This window comes from Chenopodium quinoa, unplaced genomic scaffold, assembly GCF_001683475.1.
Source record: "Chenopodium quinoa cultivar QQ74 unplaced genomic scaffold, ASM168347v1, whole genome shotgun sequence".
Taxonomy (NCBI): Eukaryota; Viridiplantae; Streptophyta; class Magnoliopsida; order Caryophyllales; family Amaranthaceae; genus Chenopodium; species Chenopodium quinoa.
Genome location: NW_018743979.1, coordinates 594,420 through 612,228, shown reverse-complemented (window position 1 = coordinate 612,228; position 17,809 = coordinate 594,420).

The window sequence follows — 17,809 nt, the reverse complement described above, 5'->3', positions numbered from 1 at the left end:
GATAATAGAAGAAATTGGGTCAAATTGAGGTACTTTGATGATAATTATAACTGCATATATGAATTTCTAATATTAGTGATTGTTTTTGGGTTTTCTCTTGGATTTATAATTTAATTAACTTTGATGTTTAATTATTGATATTTTTGAATTGATTTCTGGTTTCCAGTGATCTATGAATTTTAAGATCTAAATTTTCCATAATTTTTTTATTTATTTGTAGCAAGAATTTGAGTTTCTTAGAGTTGATTTATAGAGGATTCAATGATAGATGCAATTGCGGTGGTGAATTATTGTTCTTCATTCACTACAACTTTTTTCTAGTTTCATATATCTAACCAAAAAGAAGAATAAAAAGAGTAGGTTTAAAAAAAAAAAGAATAAAAAAAGTAGGTTTAAAAAAAAAGAATAAAAAGAGTATGACTTATTGATCATTTGATATCTTATTTATTTATTTCAATTTCTTAAATTCTAAAAATGTCATGATTATTCCTATTCTTACATATAAGACTCGATGGATTATTGAGGTTGGCCTTGGTTGGTGTCATCTAAGCTACAATCCGATGATAGCCATATTTTTATTGCAATTTCGGAAGATTAAGCGTCGTCTATAATGTACTTAATGTACATCCTGATAAACTATTTTATTTTAATTCAAACATTGTGTTTATCAGGCTCCTTATCATTGTTATTACACATTACTAGGAAGAATTATGGTTGTTTGAAAGAGTGATGTCTCAAAAGCCCTTGAAAGATTAGATTATCCCAAAAGATTTTAATCTTTGATCAGGACTTTGGAGTATTCCTGAGTTGAGCAATTACCAAATTTTTATTAGACATACACATATATAGAACACTTAATAAATATATGGTGCACCACTCAGTCCACAATTATTATGATGTCTTGAGTATAACATATGAAAAAAAGTTTTTGATGTCTTTAGTATGAGTTCATGAGTTATAACCAAAAGTTTTTGTCCTGTGGAAATTTATTGTAAGGAAAGACTCTGCTACTTAGAGCTACAATTTTCAAATAACATGTACGAATGATAGCCATGTTCATATGTTTGTTGGTTTTCTTCTATTATAAATTATTAGAATTTTATGATTTCATTTTTTGCTTTTCGAGCTCTTTTGATTCATCTATGAGTTGGTTTTACTTTCTTTTTTTTTTTTTTTTGTATTTTTTAATCTTTTAATTCACTTACCAAGGAAGACATGGCCTTTTTGTTACAGACCATAGTATCCTAGGCAACATAAATTAACATAAACTACCTAATAATCTTACTTTTTTTTTAGGAAACCTAATAATCTTACTTCAGACTACATATATTCTAATACAATAATAATAAAGAATTAACCTTTAACTTTATTTTTCAGTCTTACATGTTTTTTAATCCTTCTACGTGAAATTTAAATTGTTATTAGCCTTAGCTTGCTGGTTCCGTTGGCTCTGTTACTTTAGTATTGTCCTTTAAAGATGTCAATTTCATTAGTTTTTACTTCTACACATATTGAGTTATATAATGTGATGGAATTGGACAGATTATTCGGATGATTCTTCATTTGTTTGACTTTGCAGTAACAATATGATACTATGATTTTTGCCATATTGTGACTCAGATTATGGTTCAATAAAAATCATGAATACTTTTAATGATTTTTATGAATACTTTATTTCAGGGTGTCTGATATATGATGCTTTCACACATATATAGGATCAAATGGATCAAGATGAAGGATTGGAGTAGCAAGTAACGATGCCATAAGAAATACGTTTTGCATAAATGTAGCTTTTGATTGTTGTCTCTTTAGAACTATGCTCACTGTAATTTTTTTTTTCTTTTTTATTTTGGAATTTTGTGGTCTACAGGCTGAAGTTGACCTTTTCTTTTTGGATAATTAGATTTTAATGAATTTTTGTAACAAAATATGAAATTTAATTAGTTCAAATTATTTTCTTTTGTATATGTTAATTTCACATTCATAGTTGTTATGTTAATATTATTTTTATATTCTTGAAAATAAGTCGAATATTGTAATATGTTACCTATTAATTAACAAGGTGCTACATTGATTTGTAAAAAGTGATACATAAGGTCGAATATAGTGATACTATATATCAAAAGATGATTGAAAAATGTTACCTATTAATACATAAAGTGTCACAATAGTTCACAAAAGTGATACATAATGTCTTATGAAGTGCTACAATATGATTGAAAAATGTTACTAAAGATAAGTAAGTGTTACATAAGAAATAAAAAGTAACACTTTAAAAATGATACTAATAATATAAAAAAGTGTTACATAAGAGGGTTTATAATATCACTTTTGAAAGTGTTACCATACGTTACCCAAAGTATTACATAAAACCTTAGGTAACATGGGCGGAAGTATCACCCATTAAAGTGTTATCTATTGTTTATAATAACACATTTACCACTTTATGTAACATTTTTTGGGTGTTACTTATAGTTAGTTTTGTACTAGTGCAACAACAGTTACCATGCAAGCATTGGGATGGTACCGTTTGAAGCTTTGTATGGTCGAAAGTGTAGAAGCCCGGTATGTTGGAAAGATATAAGTGAAACTATGATACTTGGACCAGAAATGATTGAGGGTATGGTGAAGTAGGTCAAGTTGATCCAAGAAAAGATTAAAGAAGCCCAAGATCGACAGAAAAGTTATGCTGATTTGAAAAGGAGGGAAGAAGAGTACGAAGTAGGAGAAAAGGTTTTGTTGAAATTTCACCCATGAAAGGTGTGATGAGGTTCGGGAAGAAAGGGAAATTAAGCCCAAAGTACATAGGGCCTTATGTGATCATTCAGAAAGTGGGAAAAGTGGCTTATAAGTTGGATTTGCCTAACGAGCTTGAAAGGGATCACAATGTGTTCCATGTGAGCCAAATCCGAAAGTATATTCCTGATGTGACACATGTGTTATAAACAGAAACCATTGAGATGAATGAGAATTTGACTTATGACGAAAGACCATTAAAGATTCTTGACTTTAAGGTCAGGAGCACAAGGAACAAGGATGTGAGCATTGTGAAAGTATTATGGTCCAATTAGAAAACTTAAGAGGCTACATGGGAAGCTGAGGCTGATATGAGGAAACGTTACCCAGAACTGTTTGCCTAAGGTTAGTGGTCGAGTTACGGGGGCGTAACTCCTTTTAAGGGGGGTAGAGGGCGATAGAGTTTCGCGCGTCTACTTTTCGAGTCATTTTTGAGTGATTTCGAGTCTTATTTAAGTTTAGTTAGAGTATTGAGTCAAGTTATAATGTGCATGAACCAATAATTTCAAAATGATTTTCGTTTCTTTTGGCTATGTTTCGGGTCGAAACTTATTTTAAGGGGGGTAGACTGTAATACCCTGTATTTTCATACATATTTTCCTAATTAATTATTATTTTCTAAAAAAGGGTATTTTAGTAATTCAATTTACTATTTAAATCTTGGAGCCAAAATGATATTTGAATTTTGGCGTCAAAAGTACTTTGAAAACTAATCATTATTTTGGATAAGATTTATTATCCATTTATCCTATTTTAAAAACTGGAGTATTTATATTTCAGATGTTTTAATTAAGGCAAAAGCTATATTTTATTAGGTCCGAAAATCCCAATTAATTAGCTAATAATTTCGGATTTTCCTATGTGAAAATCTGATTTTTATTTAGTTAAATTATTTGGTGAATATTTGGTATTTTGTTATCTAATTATTTATTAAAATAAATATTATTTACACAATTATTTGTATTCCTTAAAACTAGAAAAATATATTCATAAATACTAAATAGGAAGGCCGAAAATATGAGCTTAGTAAATCTCAATAATTTCGGCCATCCCATAAAGATTTTGGGAAAATATTTTGGTAATTTGTATTTTTAATTATCTCCCTTAAATATCCTATTTTCCATAATTCTAATTCTCCATCTTTTTGATATCCAATTATTATATTTTCTTGCCATTCATTCTTCTTAATTATTCCCCAAACAATACCAATTTCCTTAATATTTTTCATGACATACATACTTTCCATATACAATTATACACAATCCCTTCAAATATCAAAACTTTCCTTATATCTTTGCTCACTTCTCCAAGTAATCTCTTAAACCCTAATTACCATAATTCTTCTTGCATTATCCTACCATAAATAATGCTCATACTAGCCTATAAATACCCCTTCATACCTCTCACATTCTTCACACCAATTCTCTTCATTTCTTCTCCTCAATTTTACACAAATCATCTCGTTCATCTTCGAAGCCAATTTTTGGGTACTTCTGGTCGGTTTTTAGGGTAGTGACGTTTCATAAAACGTTGTTCCTCTCGAAAAATTCTTGAGTTTAGGCTCAAGAATAACCCAATTCGGAGCTATATCAAAGGAGTTAGAGCCTCTGAAAGTTCTGCCTTTTATTTCCTACGCAAATCCAATTCTTTTCTTCTCCTTTTCTTTATTCAATTATTATTATTATTATTATGGGAGATTAATATAAAATTATTATGAGTAGTTTTAATTATATAAAATCAGATTTTAATAATGTTCATGTTGAAGTAATTTAAGAGGTTCATGTACATTTAGTTGGGAGGGTTTAATTTAATTATTTGTGATTATTTGTTAACCTTATATTGATTAAGGTTATATTTACTTGTAGGGTGTTTTTGATCAGCTACTTGAGAGTTCTTTTGAAGTGTTGTTGGTTACGTGAAGATCAAGGTACGTTATGTGGCTAGATACATTGAAAGTGATCGATTTGAATAACATGTTTAATGGATTTTATGATGAATTGAATTAAATTGAATTGAGTTATGGTTTATGAATTAAAAGTATATTCAAAGGATTGGTTTTAATAATTAAATTGGAGTATTGATTTTTATAACATGTTTTGATTAATTAATTTATTATTCATGTTTAAAAAGGATTGATTTTGAAAGCAAGTTGGATTTATGGAAAAGGAGTTTGGATTGTTTTCATTAAAGGTTGAATTATTGGATTTAAAAGAGGATTTATTGAATCATGGATTTATTATTATTTATGCTTTATAAGCATGTTGGTAATTCCACTATGCGGATTTGGTTTATTGATAAGGCCTTGGACTTTGCATGACCGGGTCTTTCCTCAAGAATAGCCTTGTAACATAAGGAGACTAGCTTGGGGGTTGTGCACACTTGGGAGAGGAATTGGTTTTAATATGAGGAATTGGTTTTAAAATAATTGGATTTGGTTTTATTGATTATTGATATTGGAATTATTGAGAATTGGTTTTAAACCATTAGTTTGGAATTATTAGATTATTTATTGGAAATTGGTTTTAAAGCATGTTTGCGAATAAATTGAGTTTAATTATCTTGCACTTATCGTACTTAGCATATTTTGCTAACTCGTACTTCTTATTTGTTTTGGTTCGCCCTGTTTACCGTAATGGTAAGCAATGTTGCTTATTTTCAGGTTGGGGTCAATAAATGATGCATTGGAGTCCCGGGATTGGTTTTCACTAAATTAGGAATTCGGTCTTGTATCTATTTTGAGTACTCATAACATTGGTTACTATTATGGTTATTATTAATAAAGAAGAGTAATGAAGTTTCCGCTACAAAGTATTGTTATTTTTGGTAAGTTGAGTAGCCTTGCATAATCACGCGGCGGTAATACGCCTAAGTCAATCTTTACGGTATAATTATACGTATTATACTAGTATTTCCGTAGAGGGAGATTTGGGGGTGTTACATTGAATATTATAATCGAAAATTATCCCCAATCAAGGTCATTTAAACGGTGGATGATTAATGACCAATTGAGATTAGTGTGTAGTCTAATTAATAGCACCGTTTCTTGTGCCACGAGGACATGATTGTCATAAATCATTTGCACAGGTATTGGTTTAGAACCATAGTGGATCGACCTATGAGAATACTTTAAGAGATTAAAAATCGTCAAAAGTATACTTCTCATTATGGCTATCGGAACCTATTTCCTCGACCATGAGTATTGTGAGTTCTCTTATTTGAGTACTAGTCCGCTTTGATGTTGTCAAACGTCTGCCGTAATAGGAGACTATAACGGCAACACTTGGGTGGCTAGGTCCTCTCAGTAAGAGGTGCTACATTACAAGACTGGGAATGTCCCCCTACTAAAATAGGGAAGATGTCTTTGTTGTATACAAGGCCTCTCGTAGAGCAAGACTGTGAAAATGCATGGCCATGCTCGGATGGATTTTAGAAATCATCTGTTTATTGACAGTCGGATTCGGAATCGAGAAACACTTATAGACGTAATAAGGATGACAAAATAATCTTACCTTATAGTTCATGAAGAGACATTAAGCGACATAGGAAAAAGGTTGTACACTAAATGTGCACTTGTCCGGAAGGAAAAGTGGGAGATTGAAAGGAATGGTGTCCTTCAAACAAGTGTACTATTCCGTTAGTGGTATCATAATTATTAGAAAGCTAATATATTCAGTAAGGTCAAGTGATCGGAATGCCTGGGTGGAGGCCGCTTCCGATCAGTAATATTAATGCATAATTAATATTAAAACTTAATCTTGACTGAACCCTTAGGGTCACACCCAAGCAACTAACGAACCGAAGCGACGAATTAATTCGGAAGGAATTAATAAGTCAACCGAGCAATTGATATTTAGACGTCGAGAATTCGAGCTTAGAGCGTCCGAAGTCGAGTCGAAAAATAGTAAAAGACCAGACGTGAAAATAATAATAAATCAACAAAGACCAAAATACCCCTAATATCGGAATGCCCTGAGAAAACCGAGTGCTAGGGGCATATGACCTAGCATGGTGGCTAGCATGAGCACCAAGCCGAGCTGAGCTTAGGCTGGATGGTGCGTGCTAGCGCACCAATGCTAGCATCGCAAGGCTAAGCGTGCTGCCTAGCAATGCTAGGCCAAGGCGCTAGGCCAGCAGCAGCTCTCACCAGCATCCCGCATCCTTACTGCGTGGCTCGCTGGCTAAAAACGCTAGCAGCCCGCACAAGCATGCTGGGCTTGCTGGCTGGCAGCGCTAGCAGCCCACACGCTTGTGCTGGGCCTGCTGAGCGAGGCAGCCACGGACAAGGAAACCCACCTTAGGTGCCTTGATGCCCAAGGGTGGGTGCCATATGGCGCATGGTGAGAGGTGTGTGAAGTGTTGTGTTGGCCGGTTTTGGGAGAGGGAGTGGGGAGCAAGTTTGGTCTCCCCTCCTCCAAATGGTCCTCACCTAACCTCTCATATGAGCTTGCCACTTGTTTATTTATTACTAGTTTGATTATTAATTTTATTTTAGCTTTAAAATAAAATGGGAAAATCAAATTCTCCCACATTGATGGGAGAGTTTTTCACTCTCTAGCTCTTCCCTATATATACCCAACTTGGGGCATTAGAAAGAGCACTTGGGTAAGAGTTGAAAAAAGCATCACCATTGTGAAAACCTTTGAACTCATTAATTACTCGGGTTTTGGTCGGGCCTTGCTAACCCCAAGGCATTGGACCGTTTTCGATGGTCGAGTTGTGGGTGGACTATCGTTGGAGGCCGTTGTAATTTCGAGGCTTGCTTTCTCTGTAAGAACCTCTTCCGATCGGGCAAAGCACGCTCTAAAGGTAATAGTTTTATCTTAATCTTGTGATTAATTTAATTATGTTTATGGTTTTATTTATTGGAAGTGCGGTCTTGTTTTTGGGTTTGTTTCCGTGGTGAGTTGGACTCACCAAACCCCAACAATTTTGGTAGAAGATGAGAGAGATGGTGCATCTTTGAGTGAGGTTGTGATTGAGACACCTAGTGAGGTGAGAGTAGAGAAAGAAATTGTGAAACCCAAGCTTCCTTGTCAACAAAAATTCATGAGACATAAGTTGGATGAACAATTTGGAAGATTTATTAACATTCTCAAGCAACTTCAACTTTCTCTACCATTTACCGAAGTTGTCACCCAAATGCTTAACTATGCAAAATTCCTCAAAGACATTTTGAGCAGTAGGAGGACTTATGGTGTTGTAGAGACGGTGAACTTGACCGAGAATTGCAGTGCAATTATAATGAACAAGATGCCACCTAAGCTCAAAGACCCTGGAAACTTTTCCATCCCTTGTGCCATTTACAAAATGCAAATCGAGAATGCCTTATGTGACCTAGGTGCTAGTGTTAGCCTTATGCCAAATTTGGTATACCAAAGACTTGAGCTAGGGGAAATTTTACCCACCAACATCACTTTGTAATTGGCCAATAGGTCAATTAAGATTCCTAAGGGTAAGGTGAAGGATGTTGGGTTGGGAAATTTGTCATCCCAGTGGACTTTGTGGTGCTTGAGATGCATGAAGATGCTAGCATTCCTATCATTCTAGGGAGACCATTCCTTGCTACTTCGGGTGCTATGATAGATGGGAAGAGTACTAAAATTTCACTCAAAGTAGGAGATGAAGAGATAGAATTTGACTTGAATGATAGTATGAAGTATCCAAGTTCCTCTCTAGAAATTGCATGTTTATTGATTCTCTTGATCATGTTGTGTCTTCCATACATGAGCAATTGCTCACTTCTAACGACGCTCTTGAGAATATTTTGTTGAATAAGGAAAAGATAGATGCTCCTGGCAAGGAAATGGCTTTGTATGAAGATGTGCTCAATGGAGTCCTTGAGGATGTTGAAGAGAAAATGTGTATGAGCATTTCTAGACAAGAAGCGTTGCAAGTTGCAACATCAAAGGAAGGTAAAGGTGTTTTAATGGTTAAGCTTAAACCTCTTCCATCACACCTTAGGTATGAATTCTTAGGACCCAACTCCACATTTCCCGTGATTGTTAGATTTTCTTTGAGTAAGCACCAAGCTCAAGAGTTATGTGGTGTTTTGAGAAAGCATTGAGGTTCTTTGGGTTTTACCATTGACAACCTCAAGCCCGCTTTATGTACACATCACATAACCCTTGAGGAGGGTGTTTTACCTTCTATTGAGAGACAATGAAAGCTACATCTTCAAATGGGATAGGTAGTGAATAAGGAGATCAGCAAACTTTTGGATGAGGGAATCATATTCCCCATCTCTAGTTCTAGGTGGGTCTCTCCCGTTCATGTTATTACAAATAAGGGAGGTATGACCGTCGTTCAGAATGAGAAAGGTGAGCTCATTCTGATGAGGACGGTCATAGGATTGGAGGATGTGTATAGACTATAGACGTCTAAACACATCTACAAAGAAAGATCATTTCCCCCTTCCTTTTATTGATCAAATGCTTAAGAGACTAACGAGGCACAAGTTCTATTGTTTTCTTGATGGTTATTTGGGATTTTTCCAAATCCTTATCCACCCGGATGACCAAGAGAAAACAAAATTAACTTGTCCATATGGTACATTTGCCTATAGAAGAATGCGTTCGGCCTTTTTAATGCTCCCACAACAGTAGATTCATGATGAGTATATTTAGAGATATGTTAGAGGAGGAGATGGAGGTGTTTATGGATGATTTCTCCGTAGGAGGTGTTTCATTTAAAGCATGCCTTGAAAACCTTGAGAAAATGTCTTGCAAGGTGTGAGAAATGTCATTTCATGGTGGAGGAAGGCATAGTTCTAGGCCATAATATTTCTCACAAGGGGATAGAGATAGATAAAGCAAAGATTGAGGTTATTGAGAAGCTTCCACCTCCGGTGAATGTGTAAGGAGTGAGATCTTTCTTAGGGCATGTTGGGTTTTAAAAAAGATTCATCAAGGATTTCTCGCTCATTGCAAAGCCCCTCAATGATCTTTTTCAAAAGGATGGTGAGTTTGTATTCGACGATAAGTGTTTGGAGGCATTCAATAAGTTGAAGAAGGCTCTAATCTCTACTCCTATTGTTCAAGATCCAATATGGGATTTACCATTTGAGTTGATGTGTGATGCAAGTGCTTCGGCAGTAGGAGGTGTCTTGGGTCAAAGAGTGGAAAAGAAGATTCACGTGATCTATTATATGTCCAAGACTCTAAATGGTGCTCAACATAATTACACTACAACGGAAAAGGAATTTTTGGCTATTGTTCATGCTTTTGAGAAGTTCTGTTTTATTTGTTGGATTCCAAACCATTATCTTCACGGATCATGCGGTTCTCAAGTATCTTTTTGCCAAGAAAGAGTCCAAGCCTAGGTTGATCTGGTGGGTTCTTGAACTCCAAACCTTCGACATTGAGATTAGGGATAAGAGAGGAGCGAAAAATGTTGTGGAGGACCATCTCTCTTGCCTAGAGGATTCTAAAATTCATGATGATGGTTCTCCAATTGAGGATAGGATTCTTGATGACTTCTTGTATGCTATTCAGGCAAAGGAGCTCCCATGGTTTGCTGACTTAGTGAACTTTCTTGCATGTGGGGAGTTTACTCCTTCCTTTTCTAAGAATCAACAAAAGAAGCTCAAGAGAGAGGCAAGACATTATATTTGGTACGATCCCATCTTACACAAGCGAGGGGTCGATGGCTTACTTAGACGTTGTGTTCCAAATGAAGAGGTACTTAGTGTTTTGAAAATGTGCCACTCGGATTTGAGTGGTGGCCAAACGGGTGCCTCTAAAACCGCCACTAAGATCCTTCAAATTGGTGTATGCTGGCCACATCTCTTCAAGGATTCATGGGGCTCTGTTAAGACATGCGAGCGTTGTCAACGAGTTGGGAATATCTCCAAGCGAAATGAGATGCCTCAACAACCCATACTTGAGTTCGAAGTGTTTGATGTGCGGGGTATCGATTTTATGAGACCATTTCCCTCGTCCTTTGGAAATCAATATATCTTTGTGGCAGTTGATTACGTGTCTAAATGGGTTGAGGCCATTGCCTCCCCAACTAATGATCACAAGGTGGTAATGAAGTTGTTCAAGAAGGTAATGTTTCCAAGGTTTGGAGTACCAAAGGCGGTGATAAGCGATAATGGTTCTCATTTTATTCACCATGCTTTTCAAAAGATGTTGCGAAAGTATGGAGTCCATCAACGATTTGGTCTCCCATATCATCCCCAATCAAGTGTCCAAGTGGAGGTTCCTAATCGTTAAACAAAGTTAATCCTTGAAAAGACAGTTGCGAGAAAACAAAAGGATTGGTCGAAATAGTTGGATGATGCTCTTTAGGCCTATAGAACGACTTTCAAGACACCTATAGGTACCACTTCATACCGCCTAGTCTATGGAAAATCATTCCATCTCCCGTTTGAGATTGAACACCGTGCTTTGTGGGCAATCAAGAAGATAAACTTTGACTTGGTAAGTGCGGGGGAGAAAAGGTGGTTAGATCTTCATGAGCTAGAGGAGGTTCGATTTGATGCTTATGATTGTGCTTGTGTAAAAAGCTCGTTCTAAGGAAACTTATGACAAGCTTATTGAGAAGAAAGAGTTTTGTGTTAATGACAAAGTTTTTCTCTACAATTCAAAAATGAAGTTGTTTCCTGGAAAGCTCATGTCAAGATGGAGCGGTCCCTATTTGGTCAAGAATGTCTTTCCTAGTGCTGTTGTAGAGGTTAAAATGATGGATTCTTTGTTTCTGTTTAAGGTCAATGGCCATCGTCTCAAGAAGTATTTCGATGGTGTTTTTGTTGGCCTTATTCACATATTGCTTTTCCGACAACCACCTTTTTGGTGGAGGACGTCGAGCTATGACGTTAAACAAGCGCCTCCCGGGAGGCAAATCGATTTTCTAACCTTTTTCTTTTGATTCTTCAATTCTCTATATTTCTTTTATCCTTGAGAAATTTTCTTATTTTTCTTTGTTTTTGTTTGTTCTCTTCATTTTAGGTACCATGAGATTGAATCGAAGAAAATTTTTGAAAGGAATAGTGTCCTTCAAACAAGTGTATTATTCTGATAGTGGGTTCAGAATTATTAGAAAAGCTAATATATTCAGTAAGGTCAAGTGACCGGAATGCCTAGGTGGAGGCCATTTCCGATCAGTAATATTAATGAATAATTAATATTAAAGCTTAATCTTGACTGAACCCTTCAGGTCACACCCAAGCAACCAAGAAGCTGAAATGACGAATTAATTCAGAACGAATTAATGAGTCGACCGAGTAATATTTATTTAGACGTTAGAAAATCAAGCTTAGAGCGTCGAAACTGAGCATCGGAATTCGAGTTGACAATAATAAAACATGAGATGTGCAAATAGTAATAAATCAATGTATTTCCCAAAATACCCCTAGCATCGGAGTGCCCTAAGAAATCCGAGTGCTAGGGGCATAATGCATAGCATGGTGGCTAGCATGGGCACCACGTCGAGCCTTGGATGGCTGGTGCGTGCTAGCGCACCAATGCTAGCTGCCAAGGCAAGCCTCGGCATCAAGGAGCAGCAGCAGCTCGCACTTGGAGTGCATGGCATGCTGGCCGTGAACAGAAGTAGCCCGCACTTAAAGTGCGAGGCTTGCTGGCCGAGAGCAGCAGCAGCCCGCAATTCCTAGGTGCGGGTGGCTAGGCCGAGACCAAGGGAGGAATAAATGGGAAGCCCACTTGGGTGCCTTGATGCCCAAGTGGGAGAGGACATGTGGCGCAAGGTGAGGGAGAGAGTCGGGAGCAAGTTTGGTCCCCCCTCTCCAAGTGGTCCTCACTTACTCTCTCATGTATAGTTGACACTTGTTGATTTATTACTAGCTTGCTTAAATAATTTTATTTTACCTTTAAAATATAATGTGAAAATCTCACTATCCCACATTGAAGGGAGAGACAATCATACTCTCATCATTTCCTATAAATACCCAAGTAAGGGCATTGGAAATGATGCTTAAGTAAGAGTTGGAAAAGGGATCACTAGTAGTGAAAACCTTTGAACTCAAGAGTTGGAAAAGGTATCACATTTTGTGAAAGTCTTTGATCTCAATTACTCGGGTTTATCTGACGGGTCTTGCTAACCCCAAGACATTGGACCTAGTCGGTGATAGTTGTTGCGGGTGGATCATCATTGGAGGCTTTGTAATTTAAAAACTTGCTTTAAAGTAAGAGCCTAAGCGGTTTATGATTTTATTTATTGCGAGTGCGGTCTTGTTTATTGGTTTGTTGCCGCGGTGAGTTGGACTCACCAAACCCCAACAACGGTATTGGAGCCTCGCTCGTTTATTTTAAAAATCATAATATTTTTCAAGGTGTTTTTATGGCTTAATTTTTCTGGTTTTAAGTTGCTAATTAGATTAGTAGCTCGTTTTATCCATTTTGAGCTCGTATCAGAGTTGACTCCAGCTCTTGAACCCAGATTTTGACCCAAAAATAGTGAATTTTGGGTGGAAAAGGCGTTATGGAAATGGTTTTACCCTTTAGGACTCGTTTTTTAGCAAAAAAAAACGACCAAAAATGCACTTTTCGAGGGGTCTTTGAAAGGGCTATCAATCTGTATAGGACTTGCACGAGAATTTGATGGTTGGTTTATCTATTTGGCTCGGTTTTCAACAATGTAGGTTCCATTGGATCCAATCATTGCATTTAACTCATTTGGGTCCGTTATTAATCAAGTTTAAACATGTATGAACACGTTTTAGGCCTTATTAGTAATCAGACAAGGCTCTAAGATAACTTGGTCTCAACTCTGGGTTTTAACTTACTTCATAATGCTTTTCATAGTCTATAAAAATATCAACTTTGATCTAACATGAAGAACGGATTTTTGTAACATCATCGCACTTCCTTTCGGGACAAGAGGCCAAAAGTAGGTGTCTACAGTTAGCCCCCACTTTGATCAAGTATAGAATAGATGATGATCAAAGTAGTCAAGGAAATAAATCCGAGACTTATTCTGTGAAGTTCCCTAAGAATAGAGAATCTTTCAGAAATATTAAGGATGTCAAAACGATCCTTGGTTCGCTAAGTGTGTCAGAAAAGTAACTATTAAGGCAAAAAATTTTTTTCCTAGTCTTAACGCGCCAAAGAATCTAGATTGATCCTTTACAATTGTTGAACACTTTTACAAGTAAAGGTGTTCTGGGTGATGTCAAGTCATGAGAAGAGATCGGTTTTAAAAGGATAAAAGGGGAAGATTTCCTCTCAATCGTGTCATTAAAAATTTTGCCTGACTTTAACAAAGTAAAAGATGAAAAAGGGTTTTCGGTATTAGAGCCGAAATGGTCCGGTACTCGAGACGGGTCCGGTATTCGAGTCGAAAGTCCACAAGATAGAAATACATGTCTCAAGACTAGAGGAATATATCCAAATTCAGCGAGAGCGAAGAAAGTCAGCAACTCTCTCATCAGTTTTGTCCACAAGATGAGTACACGTGTCTTAGGACTGGGGGCACGTGACTACATAGGCGCGATATCGTCTCGTCGCATCTTTTATACAGGGGATGGATTCGACACCCTAACTGTCTGGTAAATTAGTAAGCGCACTAACTACCGTATTTGCTCCCATTCAAGAAGTGCCTGTTCTTGAAGGTTCGGCGCGCCTGTCGACTTGTGTTCTAACGCCTACAGTAATTCTCTACCTTTTAATCCCAAGAGGTAGATCTCGTAAAGCTTGGGCTGAGTGAAATTTTACGTGTCACCTACGCCGTACAATTTTGCGACGTATGATACACCATTTGCATTTTTACGCTACATGAAAACGCCTTCCTTTTTGCTTCGGACTCGAAAAAAAAAAAAAGAAAACCCGGACATTTTTAAAGTCAGTACAATAAAATGACAAACCTGTCTATGGGTGCTTTTACATAAAGCACCACCACGGAACGTCATAAGGCACTCTTACGAAAAACGTTCAAAACGTATGCTTGGGGAAGGCACAAAGCACGTTGTGCATGCAATATGATGCAAAAAAACTAATAAAGAAGAAAATAAACTACAGAATGCAAAGCAATTTAAAAGATTTTGATAATTTGCGCGCCATTACGTTTAATCACGAGAAAAAACCATTGAAAAGGATCAAACGGATCAAAATTCGGATACCGGTCATTTTAGTGACCAGTATCCGCGCGCAACTCAGTAGGTCGCGCTGGCGAGGCGCGCGCATCTTTCTGAGTTGCGCTGGTCTGTCACACGCAACTAATGCAGTTGCGCGCGACATTTAAGTCAGCAAAAAGAGAATTGTTGAGCGCGATTTTTCATTTCGCTTTCTCTCTCCTTCTTTCACGATTTTCGCTTCTTTCTCTCTCTAAAGAGCTTGGATTTTCCTGTTTTTTGAAGCTAAAGGAAGTAGATCTCGTTCCTTATTCATATTTTCCATAATTCGTTCATTCTTGGCTAAATTTGGGCAATTTTCGAACCGTTAAATCCCAAATTTTAAATTTGAGGGGTTCTTGATTCGACTTGTTTTCATGAATCTGTTTGTTTGTCGTTGTGACATGTTTAAGGAATATATTGCAACAAATTTCATGTTAGGTGATAAAGTATTGATCTTGTATGAGCATGTCAAGCATATATGTGTTTTTTTTTGTTCATTCTAATTTTGACTTTGTGCTTGATCTTTATTTCTCTTTTTGTTTGCTCACATAGACTATACATGTTAATTTTAATGTAAATTGAAGTGTTTAGAACAACAGTTATGCATTAAAATTATAAATGGAATTTTGAACTTTTTATAATAGCATGAATTTATTCTTGTGACTCATATATATATATATATATTTTCATGCGTAAGTTGCAAAATTGGCCTTATTAATGATAAAAATAACCGATGGTTATTATTATTCACTTATAAAACTATGATTTCAAGATTTGCACAAAACTAGTTAGTTTAGGAAATTCTTGAAGAAATCATCGAACTGGTGTAGCTTGATTATATTGCGGGTTCGTAAGCCCCCATTTTACATTTTCGAATGTTGTAGCCCCCAGTGTTGGGTGCTTCGATGATTTGCTTGTTGTCAATAATTAGACCCTTTCATGTTGCTTGAAATGGGTCTACAAATCCCGTCTTTCGTCTTATTATGATAACAACTAGGATCTTGGAAACGATTAAACTAGTGTGTTTAAACCGTTTTTTGACCATTGATAGTTTTAAAAAAGAAATTTGCTAATTCTAGTAATATTGGTCATTCATTAGAACAAGTAAGGGAAAGATGAAATGTTGTTCAAATTTTTCGTCTATTCTTGCTACATTTGAATTCTTTCTTTTAAGTTCAAATCTTGTCACTGTTTTGAATCTCGAGAAAGTAGTTGTTATCCTCCTTGCGAAATTCCAATGTGTGCAACAATGGAGAATAATTTTAAATGAAGACTCCTTAATTTAGAATTTAGGAGTCTTTTTTTTTTACATTCTAACTCATTAAATTGTTTGTTTTATGTTAATAATTTGTCTTGATACAATTTTCATGATGAATGATTGAGTACTAACTTTCATATAAGCACATATGTATCATGATTTTGTTTCTTTTGCTCTATACTAGTCATACTCTCTAAACTCTAGAGTAAATTGAAGTATTAAAACAACAATTATGCATTAAGATTAGTATTTTGAAGTTGAACTTGAAAATGGCTCGAGTATATAACCTGTTTAATGGCCAAGTTCAGTTGCAAACTTAGTTTTCAAAGGAATAACATGATTATTATGTCATTTTGATTCATTTGAAAATTGTAAAACTCGATATTTATGTAAACCATTTGTAGTTTAGGCGATTCTCGAAAGTAGCTTTAATGGCATGAATATCTCATTTTGTTTTTTTTTTGTTGGTATTGGAGCCCCCATGTGTCGGGTTATGCGCATTCTTGCTATTTCGAAAGTCTTGGAGCCCCCCAATTTGGGGTAAATTCTAATGACTTGCTATTGTTTAGGCCATTCATATGATATTGAGATAGACCTATGTATATATCCTATTTTTGTTTTTGAAATATTTAGGACGGTGATATTGCTTTCACATTTTAGTTAATGTTATTTTCAAGAAAGCAAGTTAGTTTTTTGCTTGTTTATAGACCAAAAACAATTGTGTTTAAGGTTTAGTAATCTTACCTAATGTCTAAACGTTTTTAAAGATCATTGCGGTGATTTTATTCTTGAAAGTTGATTTAGAACATCAAATATTTTATTTGTTCTTGTCAATCTTTGATTTTGGTCTTGTAGGTGGTTCGTTTATCATCCCTTAGTCAATAAGCAAGAACAAGTTCGAGTCAAGAAGAAGTCGAATCTTAATTGATTCCTTTTGGAAATATTGATGTATATACATGTATTATCCAAATGGTTATTGAGAATCTTGAAATTTATTTATTTTTAGAAAACAAAATTTCCGAAAGGAAATTTTGAATACTATTTTTATTAGAAACGTGTTGTTTTGAATAAGAATTCAAAATTTGAAAAGGGTCCAATAGTTTGTTTTGAAAAGCAACTTTTTCTGGTAGGCAAAAATCATAATCATATTATTTTCAAAACTGGAGCCAAAATGGAAAGAAAAGTCTAGCTCGTAATTGAGTGTGACTTTTTTGTCCAAGATTGATGAAGGTAAGTTGTAATTCACAACTTATTTCAACGAAGATATGAAAATGTGAGCAAACTTTTTTATATCTAATTTTGTTGATGTTCTACTTTTTAGTGTTTGTAAGCATTGTCATATTTTGCTAATTGAAAGTGAAGTTCTTCCAATTAAATAAGCACCATAGTCTGAAAATGAATGTTTATCAAACTTAGGTTTGGTGGAGTGTTACAATAATTTATAAAATTGTTCTAATCACATTCCAAAATATAGTCTCATTTTAAAATAAAAGTTAAGGTGAGACTTATATTTTTTAATTTGAAGCCCCTAAGTGTAGACTTAGGTGACTTTTGGAATGCATGTATATATATGCTAGGAGATGTTTCTCATGTTTATTTAAGGCCCTAAGATTTGTATTTTCAATTTGCGGAATATTGCATATGTTTATCATAAATTGTTTGATCAAGTAACATAATTAATTATCTTG